Genomic DNA, 21980 nt, shown 5'->3' with positions numbered 1-21980 from the left:
AAAACGCGTGGATTGCAGCAGCAGCAAGCCGAAAAGTGCAGGCATGTAAGGGATCTAGAGGTTGACAACATGTCTTCTTAACGGGAGTCCAGGAGCTCATCTCCACAAATGGACTTTTCAGGATCCTTGGGTGGCTCCGTAGTTTGAAACGAATTCTGGTTATCGCTTCTCGGCCTTTTGGCTAAGATCAAGTGTAGTATCTGTTCTTATCAGTTTAATATCTGATACGTCCCCTATCTGGGGACCATATATTAAATGGATTTTTAGAACAGGGAGATGGAAAAAGAGCTTGCTCTGTCCACTCCACGCATTGACCTGGTATTGCAGTATCTCCAGGACCGGTGCACCCTGTAACATACCTGGCGGCGTCCTTGCATAGTGGTCCATCTCCCACTGTGCAAGAGCGCGCACTTGATCTCCTGTCCAGAATGTCTCTCTGGCTTCCCTTCATGCTGTCTGTTTGTGTCTGTTTCTGCTGCTTAAGGGCGGCGCCCGATCACTTCCTGCTTTTTGTACCTGCTGTGGGTCACACCCCTTGTGCGTCCTCAGCCTATTGCTGTCTGTCACCTGGTATATAGCTCTGCTGCTCCCATCTATCCCTGCCTGAGCATAGTGTTTCATTCAGTGTGTGCTTGCACTCTGAAGGTGCCAGGTCCCGTTCTGTGTTCTCTTGTCTGCCTATCCTGGAGGCTGTATTTCCAGGCCTGTCTGAACACGCTCCTAGCCTGTTCCTCCTGCCTTCTAGGGGCCGATTACCTAGACCCGTTCCTGTATCTTGTCTGACCTGTCTGAACACGCTCCTAGCCTGTTTCTCCTGCCTTCTAGGGGCCGATTACCTAGACCTGCTCCTGTATCTTGTCTGTCCTGTCTGAACACGCACCTTGCCTGTTCGTCCTGCCTCTCTGGGGGCCGTATTCCCAGACCCGCTCCTGTATTCCGCTGCAGTGTCGGTCTCCTCCGTACACTCAGTTCCAGTCTGAACTCTCTCCTATCCTTTACCTGTTTCGCCTCTATGTCCGTTCCCTTCCTTTTTCTGCAGAGTCTGAACTCGTACCTAACTCCTGCTTGTTGTCTCTGTACTCCCGTTTGTGAGTTTGTGGTCCACTCGCTACTTCTCTGCTAGTACCCTGTGGGTGTCTGGCTCTGCCTTTCCCTTCCTGTCTGTTCCGTGTGAACAGAGCCCTGTCCCCCCTACTCAGCCTAGCCTGCTCTGACTCCTTTGCTCACCGCTCCGGTGGTTCTAGCCTGCTCTGACTCCTTTGCTCACCGCTCCGGCGGTTCTAGTCTGCTCTGACTCCTTTGCTTACCGCTCCGGCGGTTCTAGCCTGCCCTGCTTCTGCCCACTGCTCCGGCAGTCCTGTCCTGCCCTGCTTCTGCCCGCTGCTCCGGCAGTTCTGTCCTGCCCTGCTTCTGCCCGCTGCTCCGGCAGTCCTGTCCTGCCCTGCTTCTGCCCGCTGCTCCGGCAGTCCTGTCCTGCCCTGCTTCTGCCCGCTGCTCCGGCAGTCCTGTCCTGCCCTGCTTCTGCCCGCTGCTCCGGCAGTCCTGTCCTGCCCTGCTTCTGCCCGCTGCTCCGGCAGTCCTGTCCTGCCCTGCTTCTGCCCGCTGCTCCGGCAGTCCTGTCCTGCCCTGCTTCTGCCCGCTGCTCCGGCAGTCCTGTCCTGCCCTGCTTCTGCCCGCTGCTCCGGCAGTCCTGTCCTGCCCTGCTTCTGCCCGCTGCTCCGGCAGTCCTGTCCTGCCCTGCTTGTGCCCGCTGCTCCGGCAGCCCCGTCCTGCTCTGTTCTTGCCCACCGCTTCGGGCGTTCCCTCTCTGCTGTGGTTGTCTACCGCATCTGCGGTTCTGTGACCCAGTCTGTACTGGGTCTTAACCTTTCTGTGCTCCAGCCCGTCCTTTCGGCCAGTACCTCCCTGCCTGCATACTCGCCTGTATCCACCCATCTGCATACCTGCCGTGTTGGTTATATCCACCAGTCTGTGCCAGCCTAACCTGCCTGTTCCTGAGTCCCAGTGTGTACTGGGTCCTATCCCGCCTGTGTTCCTACCTGCTAGTGCCTCCCTGTCTGCACTCTAGCTGTGCTTGCCTGTACCCCTCTACCTGTATTGTTCCTGAGTCCCAGTGTGTACTGGGTCCTATCCCGCCTGTGTTCCTACCTGCTAGTGCCTCCCTGTCTGCACTCTAGCTGCGCTTGCCTTTACCCGCCTGCCTGCATACCAGTCGTGCCTGCCTATACCCTCCAGTCTGTGCGCCAGCCTAACCAGCCTGATCCAGTAATCCCTGTGTGGGTCAACCCCCGTGTCCGGAGTTTGACCTGGAGTAGCACCTGGTCCCTCTGCCCGGTTTCTCCCTGGTGCACTGGCGTCGTATGCCGTCGTGCCATCTTGGTCGGATCGGCCAGATACTTAGTCACGCCCCTCCAGGCACTCTCCGGTTCATGGTCCAGTGGAATCACTACAATCACACGCACACGCCGCTCAGCCCGGGCGTGTGCATAACAGCATGCTCAGGCCATGGTTCCCATTGAGCCCCACGGCCTTCGCTCTCTGAGAAGTTTTCCAGCGAATACATGCATTAAAATAAATAAATAAATATTTTTTTTTTCCTTTAGCTGAGTTCCAGGCGAATTACGCACCCGTCCAGATGGATCTATCTGCTCTCGTTCCCGCGGATCCGCTACATTATTATGGGGATCCTAGACAAAGTCGTGCATTTGTGGAGCAATGCATGCTACACTTCAAGTTCTACCCTCTATGTTTTCCCACCGATCGGGTTAAGGTGGCATTCATTATGTCTTACCTGGCGGGTGATGCCTTGGAATGGATCAACCCCCTATATGAAACACAGGATCCGATCCTCCTGGACCTAATGGCCTTCCTGGTGGCCTTTCTAATGGTCTTCGATGATCCTAACCCGGAGGCTCCTGCTGAAGCTTCACTTCCCAATATCCCGGAGCAGCCCCAATGGGTAATGTGTGTGGGTAGCGCAATAGTCCTCCAGCCCAATGAGACTACTGCCCACCCAGAATCCTCACAGGGTGACTACGCTTTCCGGAATACTTCTCCCAACCTCAAGAGGCAGTCCAGACGTGCTAGACGTAGAGGCAAGCCGTCACGCCAGGGTCTGTCCTCCCTGAGACCTCCTGACCCCAACCTTGAAGTCCCTACTGAAGCTTCATCTCCCTGTATCCCGGAGAAGCCCCAACGGGTAATGTGCGTGGGTAGTGCACCAGTTCTCCTGCCCGAAGAGACTTCTGCCCATCCAGACTCCACACAGGAGAACTTCCTGCACCCGGCATCAGATGCTTCACCCACTTTAACCGGTGTGCATGTCCAAGGATGCTCCAAAGCTGTGGTTACCTCAGAGTCTGTGCACCTCTACTACCTGGCGGAGGACCCCCTGTTGCCTCCTGAATCCTCCGGGATACCACTCGATGACAAATGGAGAGAGAATTCTCTACACCCGGTACTCAATACTTTGTCCGCTTCGTCCTGTGAGCCTGACAATGGGTACCCCAAAGTGGTAGTTACCCCCGAGTCTCTACACCCCTCCGACCAGGCGGAGGACCTCCAGTTGTCTCCTGAACCCTTCGGGGTGCTACCTGGTAGCGAAAGGACAGAGACTCTCCTATACTCTGTACCTGATACCTCGCTCGCTTCGTCCAGTGAGTCCAACCTAGTGTACTCCGAAGCAGAGGTTACTCCCGAGTCTCTACACCCCTCCGACCAGGCGGAGGACCTCCAGTTGTCTCCTGAACCCTTCGGGGTGCTACCTGGTAGCGAAAGGACAGAGACTCTCCTATACTCTGTACCTGATACCTCGCTCGCTTCGTCCAGTGAGTCCAACCTAGTGTACTCTGAAGCAGTGGTTACTCCCGAGTCTCTACACTCCTCTGACCAGGCGGAGGACCTCCAGTTGTCTCCAGAACCCTTCGGGGTGCCACCTGGTGGTAAATGGACAGAGACTTTCCTATATCCTGGATCTGATACCTCGCTTGCTTCGTCCAGTGAGTCCGACCTAGTGTACTCTGAAGCAGAGGTTACCCGTGAGTCTCCACACCCCTCTGACCAGGCGGAGGACCGCCAGTTGTCTCCAGAACCCTTCGGGGTGCCACCTGGTGGAGAATTGCCAGAGACTTTCCTATACTCGGTACCCGATACCTCGCCTGCTTCGTCCAGTGAGTCCGACCTAGTGTACTCTGAAGCAGATGTTTTCTCTGAGCCTCTGCACTCTTCTGACCCGGCGGAGGACCTCCAGTTGTTTCCTGAATCCTCCGGGGTACCACCAGAAAACAAAGAGACAGTGACTTTTCCTCATTATGTACCTGATAACCCGTCTATTTCTTCCTGTGAGCTTGACAAGATGTACCTCGAAGCAGAGATTACCCCCAAGTCTCTGTCCCCCTCCAACCCGGTGGAGGACTTCCAGTTGTCTCCTGTACCCTCTGGGGTGCCACCTGAAAATATGTGGAGAGAGACTTCCTTGTGTGCTGTTCCTGGTACTCCACCCGTTTCGTCTGTTGCTAAGGGTGGCTGGATGGGAGGTAGCATCCTAGCTACCCAGAGGAGACCAGTTTTTCCGGTGGACAGGGGAAGTGATCTCTTCGAAGTGAAGAATTGGCCCTCGAATTCCCTGCGGAAGATTCTGGCAGGCCTGAAGAAGAGGGGGCGTAAGGGGGGGGGTACTGTAACATACCTGGCGGCGTCCTTGCATAGTGGTCCATCTCCCACTGTGCAAGAGCGCGCACTTGATCTCCTGTCCAGAATGTCTCTCTGGCTTCCCTCCATGCTGTCTGTTTGTGTCTGTTTCTGCTGCTTAAGGGCGGCGCCCGATCACTTCCTGCTTTTTGTACCTGCTGTGGGTCACACCCCTTGTGCGTCCTCAGCCTATTGCTGTCTGTCACCTGGTATATAGCTCTGCTGCTCCCATCTATCCCTGCCTGAGCATAGTGTTTCATTCAGTGTGTGCTTGCACTCTGAAGGTGCCAGGTCCCGTTCTGTGTTCTCTTGTCTGCCTATCCTGGAGGCTGTATTTCCAGGCCTGTCTGAACACGCTCCTAGCCTGTTCCTCCTGCCTTCTAGGGGCCGATTACCTAGACCCGTTCCTGTATCTTGTCTGACCTGTCTGAACACGCTCCTAGCCTGTTCCTCCTGCCTTCTAGGGGCCGATTACCTAGACCTGCTCCTGTATCTTGTCTGTCCTGTCTGAACACGCACCTTGCCTGTTCGTCCTGCCTCTCTGGGGGCCGTATTCCCAGACCCGCTCCTGTATTCCGCTGCAGTGTCGGTCTCCTCCGTACACTCAGTTCCAGTCTGAACTCTCTCCTATCCTTTACCTGTTTCGCCTCTATGTCCGTTCCCTTCCTTTTTCTGCAGAGTCTGAACTCGTACCTAACTCCTGCTTGTTGTCTCTGTACTCCCGTTTGTGAGTTTGTGGTCCACTCGCTACTTCTCTGCTAGTACCCTGTGGGTGTCTGGCTCTGCCTTTCCCTTCCTGTCTGTTCCGTGTGAACAGAGCCCTGTCCCCCCTACTCAGCCTAGCCTGCTCTGACTCCTTTGCTCACCGCTCCGGTGGTTCTAGCCTGCTCTGACTCCTTTGCTCACCGCTCCGGCGGTTCTAGTCTGCTCTGACTCCTTTGCTTACCGCTCCGGCGGTTCTAGCCTGCCCTGCTTCTGCCCACTGCTCCGGCAGTCCTGTCCTGCCCTGCTTCTGCCCGCTGCTCTGGCAGTTCTGTCCTGCCCTGCTTCTGCCCGCTGCTCCGGCAGTCCTGTCCTGCCCTGCTTCTGCCCGCTGCTCCGGCAGTCCTGTCCTGCCCTGCTTCTGCCCGCTGCTCCGGCAGTCCTGTCCTGCCCTGCTTCTGCCCGCTGCTCCGGCAGTCCTGTCCTGCCCTGCTTCTGCCCGCTGCTCCGGCAGTCCTGTCCTGCCCTGCTTCTGCCCGCTGCTCCGGCAGTCCTGTCCTGCCCTGCTTCTGCCCGCTGCTCCGGCAGTCCTGTCCTGCCCTGCTTCTGCCCGCTGCTCCGGCAGTCCTGTCCTGCCCTGCTTCTGCCCGCTGCTCCGGCAGTCCTGTCCTGCCCTGCTTCTGCCCGCTGCTCCGGCAGTCCTGTCCTGCCCTGCTTGTGCCCGCTGCTCCGGCAGCCCCGTCCTGCTCTGTTCTTGCCCACCGCTTCGGGCGTTCCCTCTCTGCTGTGGTTGTCTACCGCATCTGCGGTTCTGTGACCCAGTCTGTACTGGGTCTTAACCTTTCTGTGCTCCAGCCCGTCCTTTCGGCCAGTACCTCCCTGCCTGCATACTCGCCTGTATCCACCCATCTGCATACCTGCCGTGTTTGCTTATATCCACCAGTCTGTGCCAGCCTAACCTGCCTGTTCCTGAGTCCCAGTGTGTACTGGGTCCTATCCCGCCTGTGTTCCTACCTGCTAGTGCCTCCCTGTCTGCACTCTAGCTGTGCTTGCCTGTACCCCTCCACCTGTATTGTTCCTGAGTCCCAGTGTGTACTGGGTCCTATCCCGCCTGTGTTCCTACCTGCTAGTGCCTCCCTGTCTGCACTCTAGCTGCGCTTGCCTTTACCCGCCTGCCTGCATACCAGTCGTGCCTGCCTATACCCTCCAGTCTGTGCGCCAGCCTAACCAGCCTGATCCAGTAATCCCTGTGTGGGTCAACCCCCGTGTCCGGAGTTTGACCTGGAGTAGCACCTGGTCCCTCTGCCCGGTTTCTCCCTGGTGCACTGGCGTCGTATGCCGTCGTGCCATCTTGGTCGGATCGGCCAGATACTTAGTCACGCCCCTCCAGGCACTCTCCGGTTCATGGTCCAGTGGAATCACTACAATCACACGCACACGCCGCTCAGCCCGGGCGTGTGCATAACACACCCCTTCTTTAATGCAGTTTCTAAAATCAGAAAGAATTGAATTCAATGTTTTTTGTTCATTTTGCTTGTTTGTCGGATTTTGGGATGGACTCTTTGGCTTTGCTTTTCTTCTCCTCATTGGATTTTTCATGTTCAAAGTTGCAGAAGCCAGATTACAAGCTCATTTTGGTTCAACTTCAGCAACTGTGCATTGCATTGCCATGTAATGTGATGCAATGCTATCTTTCTAGCTCTCCCTTTTTACTTCCTTTTGGATAAACAGACATATTAGGCAAGCATTTTGGAGCTTTCACCTAAATAACTACAGGTGGTGAGATAAGCTGCACAATATAATTGACCTTTCAGTATATTGTTGCACACACACCATCTATTTAGCAAATGCCCTTGTTATCAACAGCAGCCTTTTAAACTCACCTGAGCTAACAGGTATGTGCGCTGGTTACTCTGCTGCGCTTAAAATTTCTTTTTTGGTTTGCTACAATGCCTTTTCTGAAACGTTGTCTCCCTCTGCTGGAACACTGACTTCTTTCATTTAATGCCTGCAGACTATAAAAGAGAACCCAACCCAAAAAGTTTGGTTGATTAGTCTGTGGCATTCTGTTAAACTGTTGCTTATGGCGGTCTCTGTGAGCTTCTCAGCGACATTCAGCCAGCCAGGTATCCTGCCTGCAGTAGATGGAATGTGGCAATGGAACGCTGGCTGCGCGTGTCATAATAGGCTCTGAGCCTTTATATACCTGTGCACAGCAGCAGCCACCTTCAGTCTGCTGCTGGACAGCCAGCAGCAGCAGCAGCAGGAGAGGTATGTAATCAGGAGCCCTCCTGCTTAGGGTAGACAGCTGCTCGTTCCACCCCACCCCCCGCCTTAATTGGTTCTCCTCCCTTCCAACGGTGTTGAGGCGGGTGGGAACAGCAGGGGGTGAAGGTGCTGTGTTTAAAGAGGTGGAGTTATGCAGATCTAAAACGCGTGGATTGCAGCAGCAGCAAGCCGAAAAGTGCAGGCATGTAAGGGATCTAGAGGTTGACAACATGTCTTCTTAACGGGAGTCCAGGAGCTCATCTCCACAAATGGACTTTTCAGGATCCTTGGGTGGCTCCGTAGTTTGAAACCAATTCTGGTTATCGCTTCTCGGCCTTTTGGCTAAGATCAAGTGTAGTATCTGTTCTTATCAGTTTAATATCTGATACGTCCCCTATCTGGGGACCATATATTAAATGGATTTTTAGAACAGGGAGATGGAAAAAGAGCTTGCTCTGTCCACTCCACGCATTGACCTGGTATTGCAGTATCTCCAGGACCGGTGCACCCCTTCTTTAATGCAGTTTCTAAAATCAGAAAGAATTGAATTCAATGTTTTTTGTTCATTTTGCTTGTTTGTCGGATTTTGGGATGGACTCTTTGGCTTTGCTTTTCTTCTCCTCATTGGATTTTTCATGTTCAAAGTTGCAGAAGCCAGATTACAAGCTCATTTTGGTTCAACTTCAGCAACTGTGCATTGCATTGCCATGTAATGTGATGCAATGCTATCTTTCTAGCTCTCCCTTTTTACTTCCTTTTGGATAAACAGACATATTAGGCAAGCATTTTGGAGCTTTCACCTAAATAACTACAGGTGGTGAGATAAGCTGCACAATATAATTGACCTTTCAGTATATTGTTGCACACACACCATCTATTTAGCAAATGCCCTTGTTATCAACAGCAGCCTTTTAAACTCACCTGAGCTAACAGGTATGTGCGCTGGTTACTCTGCTGCGCTTAAAATTTCTTTTTTGGTTTGCTACAATGCCTTTTCTGAAACGTTGTCTCCCTCTGCTGGAACACTGACTTCTTTCATTTAATGCCTGCAGACTATAAAAGAGAACCCAACCCAAAAAGTTTGGTTGATTAGTCTGTGGCATTCTGTTAAACTGTTGCTTATGGCGGTCTCTGTGAGCTTCTCAGCGACATTCAGCCAGCCAGGTATCCTGCCTGCAGTAGATGGAATGTGGCAATGGAACGCTGGCTGCGCGTGTCATAATAGGCTCTGAGCCTTTATATACCTGTGCACAGCAGCAGCCACCTTCAGTCTGCTGCTGGACAGCCAGCAGCAGCAGGAGAGGTATGTAATCAGGAGCCCTCCTGCTAAGGGTAGACAGCTGCTCGTTCCACCCCACCCCCCGCCTTAATTGGTTCTCCTCCCTTCCAACGGTGTTGAGGCGGGTGGGAACAGCAGGGGGTGAAGGTGCTGTGTTTAAAGAGGTGGAGTTATGCAGATCTAAAACGCGTGGATTGCAGCAGCAGCAAGCCGAAAAGTGCAGGCATGTAAGGGATCTAGAGGTTGACAACATGTCTTCTTAACGGGAGTCCAGGAGCTCATCTCCACAAATGGACTTTTCAGGATCCTTGGGTGGCTCCGTAGTTTGAAACCAATTCTGGTTATTGCTTCTCGGCCTTTTGGCTAAGATCAAGTGTAGTATCTGTTCTTATCAGTTTAATATCTGATACGTCCCCTATCTGGGGACCATATATTAAATGGATTTTTAGAACAGGGAGATGGAAAAAGAGCTTGCTCTGTCCACTCCACGCATTGACCTGGTATTGCAGTATCTCCAGGACCGGTGCACCCCTTCTTTAATGCAGTTTCTAAAATCAGAAAGAATTGAATTCAATGTTTTTTGTTCATTTTGCTTGTTTGTCGGATTTTGGGATGGACTCTTTGGCTTTGCTTTTCTTCTCCTCATTGGATTTTTCATGTTCAAAGTTGCAGAAGCCAGATTACAAGCTCATTTTGGTTCAACTTCAGCAACTGTGCATTGCATTGCCATGTAATGTGATGCAATGCTATCTTTCTAGCTCTCCCTTTTTACTTCCTTTTGGATAAACAGACATATTAGGCAAGCATTTTGGAGCTTTCACCTAAATAACTACAGGTGGTGAGATAAGCTGCACAATATAATTGACCTTTCAGTATATTGTTGCACACACACCATCTATTTAGCAAATGCCCTTGTTATCAACAGCAGCCTTTTAAACTCACCTGAGCTAACAGGTATGTGCGCTGGTTACTCTGCTGCGCTTAAAATTTCTTTTTTGGTTTGCTACAATGCCTTTTCTGAAACGTTGTCTCCCTCTGCTGGAACACTGACTTCTTTCATTTAATGCCTGCAGACTATAAAAGAGAACCCAACCCAAAAAGTTTGGTTGATTAGTCTGTGGCATTCTGTTAAACTGTTGCTTATGGCGGTCTCTGTGAGCTTCTCAGCGACATTCAGCCAGCCAGGTATCCTGCCTGCAGTAGATGGAATGTGGCAATGGAACGCTGGCTGCGCGTGTCATAATAGGCTCTGAGCCTTTATATACCTGTGCACAGCAGCAGCCACCTTCAGTCTGCTGCTGGACAGCCAGCAGCAGCAGCAGCAGGAGAGGTATGTAATCAGGAGCCCTCCTGCTAAGGGTAGACAGCTGCTCGTTCCACCCCACCCCCCGCCTTAATTGGTTCTCCTCCCTTCCAACGGTGTTGAGGCGGGTGGGAACAGCAGGGGGTGAAGGTGCTGTGCTTAAAGAGGTGGAGTTATGCAGATCTAAAACGCGTGGATTGCAGCAGCAGCAAGCCGAAAAGTGCAGGCATGTAAGGGATCTAGAGGTTGACAACATGTCTTCTTAACGGGAGTCCAGGAGCTCATCTCCACAAATGGACTTTTCAGGATCCTTGGGTGGCTCCGTAGTTTGAAACCAATTCTGGTTATCGCTTCTCGGCCTTTTGGCTAAGATCAAGTGTAGTATCTGTTCTTATCAGTTTAATATCTGATACGTCCCCTATCTGGGGACCATATATTAAATGGATTTTTAGAACAGGGAGATGGAAAAAGAGCTTGCTCTGTCCACTCCACGCATTGACCTGGTATTGCAGTATCTCCAGGACCGGTGCACCCCTTCTTTAATGCAGTTTCTAAAATCAGAAAGAATTGAATTCAATGTTTTTTGTTCATTTTGCTTGTTTGTCGGATTTTGGGATGGACTCTTTGGCTTTGCTTTTCTTCTCCTCATTGGATTTTTCATGTTCAAAGTTGCAGAAGCCAGATTACAAGCTCATTTTGGTTCAACTTCAGCAACTGTGCATTGCATTGCCATGTAATGTGATGCAATGCTATCTTTCTAGCTCTCCCTTTTTACTTCCTTTTGGATAAACAGACATATTAGGCAAGCATTTTGGAGCTTTCACCTAAATAACTACAGGTGGTGAGATAAGCTGCACAATATAATTGACCTTTCAGTATATTGTTGCACACACACCATCTATTTAGCAAATGCCCTTGTTATCAACAGCAGCCTTTTAAACTCACCTGAGCTAACAGGTATGTGCGCTGGTTACTCTGCTGCGCTTAAAATTTCTTTTTTGGTTTGCTACAATGCCTTTTCTGAAACGTTGTCTCCCTCTGCTGGAACACTGACTTCTTTCATTTAATGCCTGCAGACTATAAAAGAGAACCCAACCCAAAAAGTTTGGTTGATTAGTCTGTGGCATTCTGTTAAACTGTTGCTTATGGCGGTCTCTGTGAGCTTCTCAGCGACATTCAGCCAGCCAGGTATCCTGCCTGCAGTAGATGGAATGTGGCAATGGAACGCTGGCTGCGCGTGTCATAATAGGCTCTGAGCCTTTATATACCTGTGCACCGCAGCAGCCACCTTCAGTCTGCTGCTGGACAGCCAGCAGCAGCAGCAGCAGGAGAGGTATGTAATCAGGAGCCCTCCTGCTAAGGGTAGACAGCTGCTCGTTCCACCCCACCCCCCGCCTTAATTGGTTCTCCTCCCTTCCAACGGTGTTGAGGCGGGTGGGAACAGCAGGGGGTGAAGGTGCTGTGTTTAAAGAGGTGGAGTTATGCAGATCTAAAACGCGTGGATTGCAGCAGCAGCAAGCCGAAAAGTGCAGGCATGTAAGGGATCTAGAGGTTGACAACATGTCTTCTTAACGGGAGTCCAGGAGCTCATCTCCACAAATGGACTTTTCAGGATCCTTGGGTGGCTCCGTAGTTTGAAACCAATTCTGGTTATCGCTTCTCGGCCTTTTGGCTAAGATCAAGTGTAGTATCTGTTCTTATCAGTTTAATATCTGATACGTCCCCTATCTGGGGACCATATATTAAATGGATTTTTAGAACAGGGAGATGGAAAAAGAGCTTGCTCTGTCCACTCCACGCATTGACCTGGTATTGCAGTATCTCCAGGACCGGTGCACCCCTTCTTTAATGCAGTTTCTAAAATCAGAAAGAATTGAATTCAATGTTTTTTGTTCATTTTGCTTGTTTGTCGGATTTTGGGATGGACTCTTTGGCTTTGCTTTTCTTCTCCTCATTGGATTTTTCATGTTCAAAGTTGCAGAAGCCAGATTACAAGCTCATTTTGGTTCAACTTCAGCAACTGTGCATTGCATTGCCATGTAATGTGATGCAATGCTATCTTTCTAGCTCTCCCTTTTTACTTCCTTTTGGATAAACAGACATATTAGGCAAGCATTTTGGAGCTTTCACCTAAATAACTACAGGTGGTGAGATAAGCTGCACAATATAATTGACCTTTCAGTATATTGTTGCACACACACCATCTATTTAGCAAATGCCCTTGTTATCAACAGCAGCCTTTTAAACTCACCTGAGCTAACAGGTATGTGCGCTGGTTACTCTGCTGCGCTTAAAATTTCTTTTTTGGTTTGCTACAATGCCTTTTCTGAAACGTTGTCTCCCTCTGCTGGAACACTGACTTCTTTCATTTAATGCCTGCAGACTATAAAAGAGAACCCAACCCAAAAAGTTTGGTTGATTAGTCTGTGGCATTCTGTTAAACTGTTGCTTATGGCGGTCTCTGTGAGCTTCTCAGCGACATTCAGCCAGCCAGGTATCCTGCCTGCAGTAGATGGAATGTGGCAATGGAACGCTGGCTGCGCGTGTCATAATAGGCTCTGAGCCTTTATATACCTGTGCACAGCAGCAGCCACCTTCAGTCTGCTGCTGGACAGCCAGCAGCAGCAGCAGCAGGAGAGGTATGTAATCAGGAGCCCTCCTGCTAAGGGTAGACAGCTGCTCGTTCCACCCCACCCCCCGCCTTAATTGGTTCTCCTCCCTTCCAACGGTGTTGAGGCGGGTGGGAACAGCAGGGGGTGAAGGTGCTGTGTTTAAAGAGGTGGAGTTATGCAGATCTAAAACGCGTGGATTGCAGCAGCAGCAAGCCGAAAAGTGCAGGCATGTAAGGGATCTAGAGGTTGACAACATGTCTTCTTAACGGGAGTCCAGGAGCTCATCTCCACAAATGGACTTTTCAGGATCCTTGGGTGGCTCCGTAGTTTGAAACCAATTCTGGTTATCGCTTCTCGGCCTTTTGGCTAAGATCAAGTGTAGTTTCTGTTCTTTTAAGAACACAAGAGCTACGATCTACACTTGACGAGAGCGATCGAACTCGGAAGGAGAAGAGCTTCGGAGCCCAGCTGACATCAGAGAACGAAGGCGGATATCGGTGGGAGGAAGAAGCTCTAAAGAATCCAGAAGAAGACGAAGACTCGGAGAAGAATCGGGCTGTCCTGTGGAATCTTCGAGGAAGAAAATCATCGAGACAAAGACCTTTCGGGGAATTTGTCCAGAACACGACGGGAGAAGAATCTGCATAGCTCCACCCATTCCGGGAAGAGTTCCAGATCCAGCTCCAAGAAGTAACTGCAGGAGGAAAGCCATGGCAAGCGCTGCGAGGAAGGCCGAAAAGAAGAGCCTGGAGCTGGGGACAGCCAGGAGGGCCCAGCCAGGAGCCGATTCTGACCCCAAGGACTCTGCCTCCACGACTGGCCAGCAGAAGGGACCCCAGAAGCCCCGCCACGAAGCTCCAGCCCTGGAGCCATGGATGCGGCAGACGGTGGCCCTGAAGCTGAAGGAAGTGGATGGGAGGGTGCCGGACATGTCCTCGGACGTGTTCTGCCAGAAGATGCTGCTGGATCGAGGCTTCTCCAGGTCGGACACCCTCAGCATCCAGACCTTCTTGACGGGGATCTTCTTCGTCACCTTCGCCACTGTGAACACCTGCAGGAGGTTCTGGGAAATGGTAAGCGCAAAAGGACCGGATAATTCTTTCTCTGCCTTTACAGGTAGCTGCCCTATCCAGAGGGATGAAAGGAGGATCACGGTCTCCATGCGCAACCCGCACACCCCAGGCCAAGACATCTGTACCTTCCTGAGACGCTTCTGTTTGGTTGTGAAGGAACCCTCTCACATCCTGAATGGACTCGGCTTCTGGACAGGTAAGTGGTCGGTGACCGTTAGACTTCACAGGGACCTGGCGTACTCAGACGGACTTCGGCACCTGCCCCCGACATTCTCCCTGGGCAACTCCTACGGCCTCATCTATTACCCGGACATGCCGCGGAACTGCAGGAGATGCGGCAAGAACGGCCACGAGATGAAGGACTGCAAGGAGGATGCCTGCAGGATTTGTCGAGTGACGGGACACAGCTCGAAGGACTGCCCGAAGAAGACGTCCTGCAACCTGTGTGGGCTGGCGGCTCATCTGTACAAGGATTGCCCCAGGCGTGAGAGATCCTGGGCATCGGTGGTTGCGACGACCCCAGCTACGGAGGACAAGGCCCCGACGACCAGGCCTGTGAAGGTCAAGGACGCGACGACCAAGGCCCCAGCGGCCAAGGCCGAGACGACCAAGGCCAAAGCGGTCAAGGAGTCGGTGGCCAAAGCCCCAGCGACGGTCCCAGCAGCTCCGAAGCAGAAGAAAAAGTCAAAGGAGGGTAAGAGTTCTGTCACCCCTCTCTCGATCCCTCCCCCTGCCACCCCCGTCCAATCCCCCCCCACCCCGGCCACCCCTGCTGAGGATTCCACTTCCTCTTCCTCCTTCCCCTACTCCTCAGCAAGTGTCCTTTCCCCTGCCCCGGCAGCCACTCTCCCTCCCCAGACCATGGTAGCGGTGGAATTAACCTTTCCTCCACCCGCCGCTATCTATTCCGAGGAGGATTTTCCCCTTCTTGTCTCCCCAGTTCCAACCCGGGGAAAGAGGAAGGTGGAGGACAGCCCTGCTACTGAATCCTCCAAAAAGAAGATTCTGGATTTCGTAGGCGAAAAGGAGGATACCCTCCCTGAGCCAGAAGAGATGGAGCACATGGTTGAGACCCTGGTGGCCGAGCCAGAAGAGGAGGAACTGGTGGTCGCCGAGATTGAGGCCGCGCTGCTTGACCAGATGGAGGAAGAGGGCCTGCTGGTGATCCCGTCACCAGCAGTCAACACCGACGAGGGACCACCCGACCGGAGTGGTAACTAAGGTGTATTGCCTGCGCTAACTTTTTCTTTTTTCCCTACATGATGGCTAATATTAACTTATTTTCCATTAATGTCAGGAGCATCAAGGACAAGTTCAGACGTCAGACTATTTATGCCTTCCTTACTTCCCAGTTGTGTGATGTTTATATGTTGCAGGAATGTTCCCTTCCCTCCTCTAGGTCCTTCAAACATCTGGCCAGGGAGTGGTCCCACGGTCCATCCTACTGGTCCGGTGGGGGTGACTGCAAGTCTGCGGGGGTCGCAATTCTGATCAGGGGGGGCGCATTCACGCTTGAGTCCGTCCAGGAGCTCATCTGCGGCAGGGCTCTTGTTGTAGATGGCAACTGGGCGGGAGAACCTGTCAGGTTCATCAACGTGTATGCGTCCCCACTGAAGAATGAGCGTTTGGAGCTTTTCCAGACCCTGCAGCTTCAGCTTGCCACCACCAGGACCTTAGTGATGGCCGGGGATTTCAACTGCCCCATCGAGGAGGACGGTCGTAGTTCTGGCACATCTGCCAAGTTGGACATCACGTCCAAGCTGCTCATCGAGATGGTAACCGAGGCCTCTCTTCAGGACGTGGTGGGCTCCATGGGGAGAGGCTCCACGAACTATTCGTGGAGCCGACCCGATGGCTCACTCCGCTCCAGGATTGACTTTGTGTTCACCTCTCGGGCAGTCAGGCAGAGTAGGCACTCGATGGTCTCCTGCTTCTTCTCCGACCACAGAGCCATTCACTTACAAGGTGTCCTCGGCAACGGTTTTCCGTCCGGCCCCGGCTCCTGGAAGCTGAATTGTGCTCTGCTGGCTCAGGATGAAGTCGTGGAGGAGCTGAGAGCAGCCTACGCAATGTGGCAGTCCTACAAGGGTAGCTTCCAAACAGTCTCTGATTGGTGGGAATATGTTAAACTTGAGTTTCGCTGTTTCTTTCAGGCCAAGGGTCGACAACAGGCGTGTGAGAAGAGGAGGGACTTCAGAGGGCTGCAGCGCGAGCTGCGGTCGCTGCAGGACCTTCTTCACTGCGGCTGGGACGTGAGGGAGGAGCTGGAGGAGACCAAGAAGAGCCTGAAAAGGCACTTTGAGGAGGAGTCCAAGCGAATCATCTTCCGTTCCAAAGTGGAGAATCTGGAGAAGGGTGAGAAATGTAACTCATTCTTTTTCAGGAAACTTCATGCCGGTCACACGCCCCTGAACGAGCTGCGAGACGAGAGCGGAAACATGCGACGTGGGAAGGAGGACGTGATGAGGGTCGTCAGCGACTTCTACAGCGAACTCTACTCCCACAAGACTACCGACCCCGACGCTGCTGATAAGTTCCTGTCAGGTATCACTAACCATCTTGATCCTGCAGGCACGGCAGCCTTGGACAAACCTCTGATGGTGGGCGAATTGCTCTCTGCCGCTAAATCCTTTAGGACCGGCAGGACCCCGGGCAGTGATGGTCTTCCAGCGGAGCTCTATGTAGCGCTGGGAGACCTCATCTGTCCGGACCTGTTGGACCTGTACGAGGAGATGGTGGTGGAGGGTAGAATGCCTCCATCTTTGAGGGAAGGAATGGTCACGATCCTGTACAAGCGGAAGGGAGAGAGGTGCGACCTGAGGAATTGGCGTCCCATCACTCTGCTCAACGTGGACTACAAGATCCTGGCCAAGACGATGGCGACACGACTTAAGACGGTCACCGGACGGATCATCCACCCGGACCAGACCTGCGGCATCCCTGGACGTCGCATCGCAGACAGCCTCGCTCTCGTGCGGGACACGGTCGAGTACATCAAGGTCCGCCGCGCACACGCGGCCCTGGTCTCCTTGGATCAGGAGAAGGCCTTCGACCGGGTTTCCCACGAGTTCATGGGCCGAGCTCTGCACCGGTTAGGTTTGGGTAACATGTTTTGTTCGTATGTCCGTCTGATGTATTTTGATATCCACAGCTCGGTGTTGGTGAACGGCTGGAAGACTGACCCCTTCCCTGTCCTCTCTGGGGTCAGACAAGGCTGCCCTCTATCACCTCTTCTTTTTGTTTGTGTTATAGAACTCTTCGCAGAGGCTATCCGGCAGAATGGAGAGATCAGAGGGATCACCGCACCGGGTCCGGGACGACACGAGGTCAAGTGCTCGCTCTACATGGACGACGTCACCGTCTTCTGCGCTGATCGTGGTTCAGTCGACGCCCTCGTCCAGACGTGTGAGAGGTTCGGCCGGGCTTCAGGGGCCAAAGTCAACTGCAGGAAGTCGGAAGCCATGCTCTTCGGGGATTGGCAGCCGGCCTCCTCCGCCCCCTTCCCCTTCAACATTCAACCGGATTTCCTCAAGGTGCTGGGAGTCTGGTTCGGGAAGGAAGGAGCGGCCCTCAAGTCCTGGCAAGAACGCTTGGCCAAGGTGAAGCAACGGATCGGACTCTGGAGCCTCAGACACCTCACTTGTGAGGGTAAGGCACTCGTCCTGCGTAATGAGGTCCTGCCCGTCTTGCAGTACACGGCGCAGGCCTGGCCCCCACACGTCACTGTGTGCAGGGCCATTACCAGGACAGTGTTTCACTTTGTCTGGGGATCCAAGATGGACAGAGTCAGGCGGGCCGTCATGTACAAGGAGCCTCGCAAGGGTGGGAAGGGCGTTCCAGATATCCCCACCCTCCTGCGATCCTCTTTTGTGTGTGATTGTGTCCGCCGGACTTTGCAAGTCAAGAATGGCTCCGCGGGCAGGTCCATGTCTCGCTTCTTCCTGCTTCCTCTTTGGAGGCGACTCGGCTGGGACAAGTGGGACAGCTCCTTCCCCTACAACTGGACGACGCCATGGTTCTACGGAGACGTCGTTCGATTTGTGGGGGAGCATCAACTGGAGGGACTCAAGCCCGACTTGTGGAAGCCCAAAACTATCCACAAGCTAATCAGAGCCAAGGATGACGTGGAGAACATCACAGGACTTCACCAGGACACGCTGGAGACTGTGTGGACAAATGTGTCGTCTGACAGGCTGACCAACGGGCACAAGGACTTGTCGTGGATGGCGATTCAGGGCGGACTGCCCGTCCGGTCATTCATGCATGCCCGGAACCTGTGCAAGACCCGGTACTGCCCAAGGTGCCCCTTCGTGGAGGAAACATCTTTGCACACTTTTTGGGACTGCGGATTTGCACAGCGCCTATTGACTGCACTTGAGGACGACCTGAGGAACTCTGTCCCCAGGGCGAGCCTATCGCACCATTCTGTGCTTTACGGACTCTTCCCTGGGGTTCATACCGTCGGAGCCATCCAGGAGGCTTGGCGCCTTATGAACTGCTTCAAGGATGCCGTTTGGGTCGCCAGGAACCGGCTCATCTTGAGGAGGGAGAGGATGTCCATCCAGGACTGCCGCAGGCTGATCCACAGCCTGCTCAGAGACTATTCCATCATGGACGGTCCGGAGGACGAGGACGAGGACTAAACCCCTCCTCCCCCTCTCCCCTTATGTGTCTTGTCTTTCAATAAAGCTTCGGGCCTGTGATTTTACCCTCCCCATCCCCTTTTTCCCAATCCCCATCCCTTATCACGGTTCGTCGTACTGTATTGATTGACATGCTTTTTCTTTCAGATTGAGTGTTTTGTGTAGCATAGGGGTGTGATGTGTCTAGTTAGTGCGTCGTATCCTCATGCTATGTAAATATGATGTAGAATTCTGTGTGTACTGGGCTGCGGCACTGTACACTGTCTGTTAACTTATTTTTTGTGCTAATAAAAGATATATTCAATCAAAAATCTGTTCTTATCAGTTTAATATCTGATACGTCCCCTATCTGGGGACCATATATTAAATGGATTTTTAGAACAGGGAGATGGAAAAAGAGCTTGCTCTGTCCACTCCACGCATTGACCTGGTATTGCAGTATCTCCAGGACCGGTGCACCCCTTCTTTAATGCAGTTTCTAAAATCAGAAAGAATTGAATTCAATGTTTTTTGTTCATTTTGCTTGTTTGTCGGATTTTGGGATGGACTCTTTGGCTTTGCTTTTCTTCTCCTCATTGGATTTTTCATGTTCAAAGTTGCAGAAGCCAGATTACAAGCTCATTTTGGTTCAACTTCAGCAACTGTGCATTGCATTGCCATGTAATGTGATGCAATGCTATCTTTCTAGCTCTCCCTTTTTACTTCCTTTTGGATAAACAGACATATTAGGCAAGCATTTTGGAGCTTTCACCTAAATAACTACAGGTGGTGAGATAAGCTGCACAATATAATTGACCTTTCAGTATATTGTTGCACACACACCATCTATTTAGCAAATGCCCTTGTTATCAACAGCAGCCTTTTAAACTCACCTGAGCTAACAGGTATGTGCGCTGGTTACTCTGCTGCGCTTAAAATTTCTTTTTTGGTTTGCTACAATGCCTTTTCTGAAATGTTGTCTCCCTCTGCTGGAACACTGACTTCTTTCATTTAATGCCTGCAGACTATAAAAGAGAACCCAACCCAAAAAGTTTGGTTGATTAGTCTGTGGTATTCTGTTAAACTGTTGCTTATGGCGGTCTCTGTGAGCTTCTCAGCGACATTCAGCCAGCCAGGTATCCTGCCTGCAGTAGATGGAATGTGGCAATGGAACGCTGGCTGCGCGTGTCATAATAGGCTCTGAGCCTTTATATACCTGTGCACAGCAGCAGCCACCTTCAGTCTGCTGCTGGACAGCCAGCAGCAGCAGCAGCAGGAGAGGTATGTAATCAGGAGCCCTCCTGCTAAGGGTAGACAGCTGCTCGTTCCACCCCACCCCCCGCCTTAATTGGTTCTCCTCCCTTCCAACAGTGTTGAGGCGGGTGGGAACAGCAGGGGGTGAAGGTGCTGTGTTTAAAGAGGTGGAGTTATGCAGATCTAAAACGCGTGGATTGCAGCAGCAGCAAGCCGAAAAGTGCAGGCATGTAAGGGATCTAGAGGTTGACAACATGTCTTCTTAACGGGAGTCCAGGAGCTCATCTCCACAAATGGACTTTTCAGGATCCTTGGGTGGCTCCGTAGTTTGAAACCAATTCTGGTTATCGCTTCTCGGCCTTTTGGCTGAGATCAGGTGCAGTGATCTAACGGTTGCTGCCTTGGTCTTGGCTGAGAGGTGCCCGGGGTACCCGGCTCCTTGGCCTGGGGGGATCGTCTCACCTTTTGGTGGGACTTCACCCCCCTGCTGCTATTAGGGAGCTGGCTTAGTCCCCGGGCAACAAGTTGCGATCCCCAGGCGAAAGGCCGAGCCCGTAGTGACGGTAAGCCTTTGCCACTTTGGTGAGATGCCTTGTTCATTTCAATTTTCCACTGGCTCCGGCCAGATCAGGAACTCGGTGCGTATCGAGGTTCCAGCAAACCATGTCGGATATGACAACCCCCGTGAGTTCTATGTACAGATTTTGAGAGATCTGTTGAACGTGAAAGATCATGATGTTTACTGCCTGCAGGAGAAGGGGCAGAGTACATATATTCTCACGTTCTCGACCAAGGTTGCCTGCCAGCACTTTTACGAATGCGTTAAGGGCCACCGCAACAGCAAGCTGTTGGACGGAGTGATTTTTACGGGTCTATATGGCGGAGTTGACGTTCCCCTTGTGGTATACATGTTTAACCCCCATGTGTCCACAGATGATATTGAGCTTTTTCTGAGCAGATATTGTACATCTGTCAGATTTACGGGGAACGTCAAAGGTCGGAGCGGTTTCTGGAATGGGAAACGACGCTTTATGGTACGCTTCAGACTTGACCCTGGGGGTGTAGAAGGCCTTATGCACCCCCCCTCCACAGTGGTGCCGGGAAGAGACCATGGCTACCTCTTCTATGATGGACAACCATTCAGGTGTCGTAGGTGTGGTGACCTTGGTCACATACAGAGCGATTGTAAGAACGAGCGGATGAGTCAGTGCCACAATTGTGGACAATGGGGTCATGCCTCAAAGGACTGTAAGAACAGTAAGACCTGCAGTGGGTGCGGAATGTCTACTCACCTGTTCAGTAATTGTCCGATGCGGACAAGGTCTCGTGGTGGCTCTCGGGCGCCTGTGGCTAGTTCCGCAGGAGTTCCTGCTGATGCCAGCAGGGTCAGCCCGGGTGACCCCAGAAAAAGCTTTGTGGACATTACTAAAGGTCAAAAATAGTCTGACTCAGTCGATGCTCAGTCGGTACCTTTGCGGAAAAACCCGGCCTCTGTAGCCGAGGTCACGCCTTTGCCTACTCCTGCAGGGGTCCAGGTTTCACCTGGTGGGGAGATGGCACCTTCTCAGAGCGGAAATGAGAGGGAACCAAAAAAGAGGCGAAAATCTGGAGCTGTTGGTACCAATCCAGATGTCCATCCAGATACCCCTGCTGATGCCAGCACAGATGTTGGACCAGATGTCTGCCCTGATGCCAGTCCAGACGGATGCCCTGATGCCAATCCAGATGGATGCCCTGATGCCAATCCAGACGGATGCCCTGATGCCAATCCAGATGGATGTCCTGATGCCAACCCAGATGGATGCCCTGATGCCAGTCCAGATGGATGTCCTGATGCCAGTCCAGATGGATGTCCTGATGCCAGTCCAGATGGATGTCCTGGAACCATTCCTGATGGATGTCCTGTTGCCTGCCTGGATGATAGAGGTCGTGCAGTGGTTGGTGAACCTGTTGCTGGTCCTGATGGTCATCCTGCTCCGGAGATGATGTCCCTTGGTGCTCCTGGAGGGTCTGCGGGTATTCCACCTGCTGCAGTGCCTGGTGAGGATCGGGTGGATTCGGAGGATCGGATGGATCTCAGCGCCAGTGGTAAGAGAAGTCGTGAAGAGGCACAGGAGGAGCATAACCTGCCTCAGATGTCCCGTAAAGTCTTTCTATCTAGTGCTGCAAAAATTCTCA

At 52.3% G+C, this 21980-nt stretch overlaps 6 non-coding genes and 1 pseudogene across 6 annotated transcripts; all 7 read left to right on the top strand.

Moving 5' to 3' along the window:
- The first annotated feature begins 161 nt into the window (after positions 1-161).
- LOC141204094 (U2 spliceosomal RNA) lies at positions 162-352 on the top strand. The gene has a single exon (XR_012275066.1). It is a non-coding gene; the product is annotated as a U2 spliceosomal RNA (small nuclear RNA).
- Positions 353-7981: 7629 nt separating this feature from the next.
- Positions 7982-8172, top strand: LOC141204696 (U2 spliceosomal RNA). The gene has a single exon (XR_012275553.1). It is a non-coding gene; the product is annotated as a U2 spliceosomal RNA (small nuclear RNA).
- A 1109-nt stretch (positions 8173-9281) lies between these two features.
- On the top strand, positions 9282-9472 carry LOC141204079 (U2 spliceosomal RNA). The gene has a single exon (XR_012275051.1). It is a non-coding gene; the product is annotated as a U2 spliceosomal RNA (small nuclear RNA).
- A 1115-nt stretch (positions 9473-10587) lies between these two features.
- On the top strand, positions 10588-10778 carry LOC141204695 (U2 spliceosomal RNA). Its single transcript, XR_012275552.1, has one exon. It is a non-coding gene; the product is annotated as a U2 spliceosomal RNA (small nuclear RNA).
- Positions 10779-11893: 1115 nt separating this feature from the next.
- LOC141204694 (U2 spliceosomal RNA) lies at positions 11894-12084 on the top strand. The gene has a single exon (XR_012275551.1). It is a non-coding gene; the product is annotated as a U2 spliceosomal RNA (small nuclear RNA).
- Positions 12085-13199: 1115 nt separating this feature from the next.
- Positions 13200-13277, top strand: LOC141204415 (U2 spliceosomal RNA; annotated as a pseudogene).
- A 5564-nt stretch (positions 13278-18841) lies between these two features.
- LOC141204252 (U2 spliceosomal RNA) lies at positions 18842-19033 on the top strand. The gene has a single exon (XR_012275219.1). It is a non-coding gene; the product is annotated as a U2 spliceosomal RNA (small nuclear RNA).
- Positions 19034-21980: the final 2947 nt, after the last annotated feature.

This window comes from Phyllobates terribilis, unplaced genomic scaffold (assembly GCF_046119375.1).
Source record: "Phyllobates terribilis strain yellow unplaced genomic scaffold, ASM4611937v1 Scaffold_134__1_contigs__length_4944459, whole genome shotgun sequence".
Classification (NCBI taxonomy): Eukaryota; Metazoa; Chordata; class Amphibia; order Anura; family Dendrobatidae; genus Phyllobates; species Phyllobates terribilis.
The sequence above is the reverse complement of the archived record's forward strand: the minus strand, read 5'-3'. Positions and strand labels throughout refer to the sequence as shown.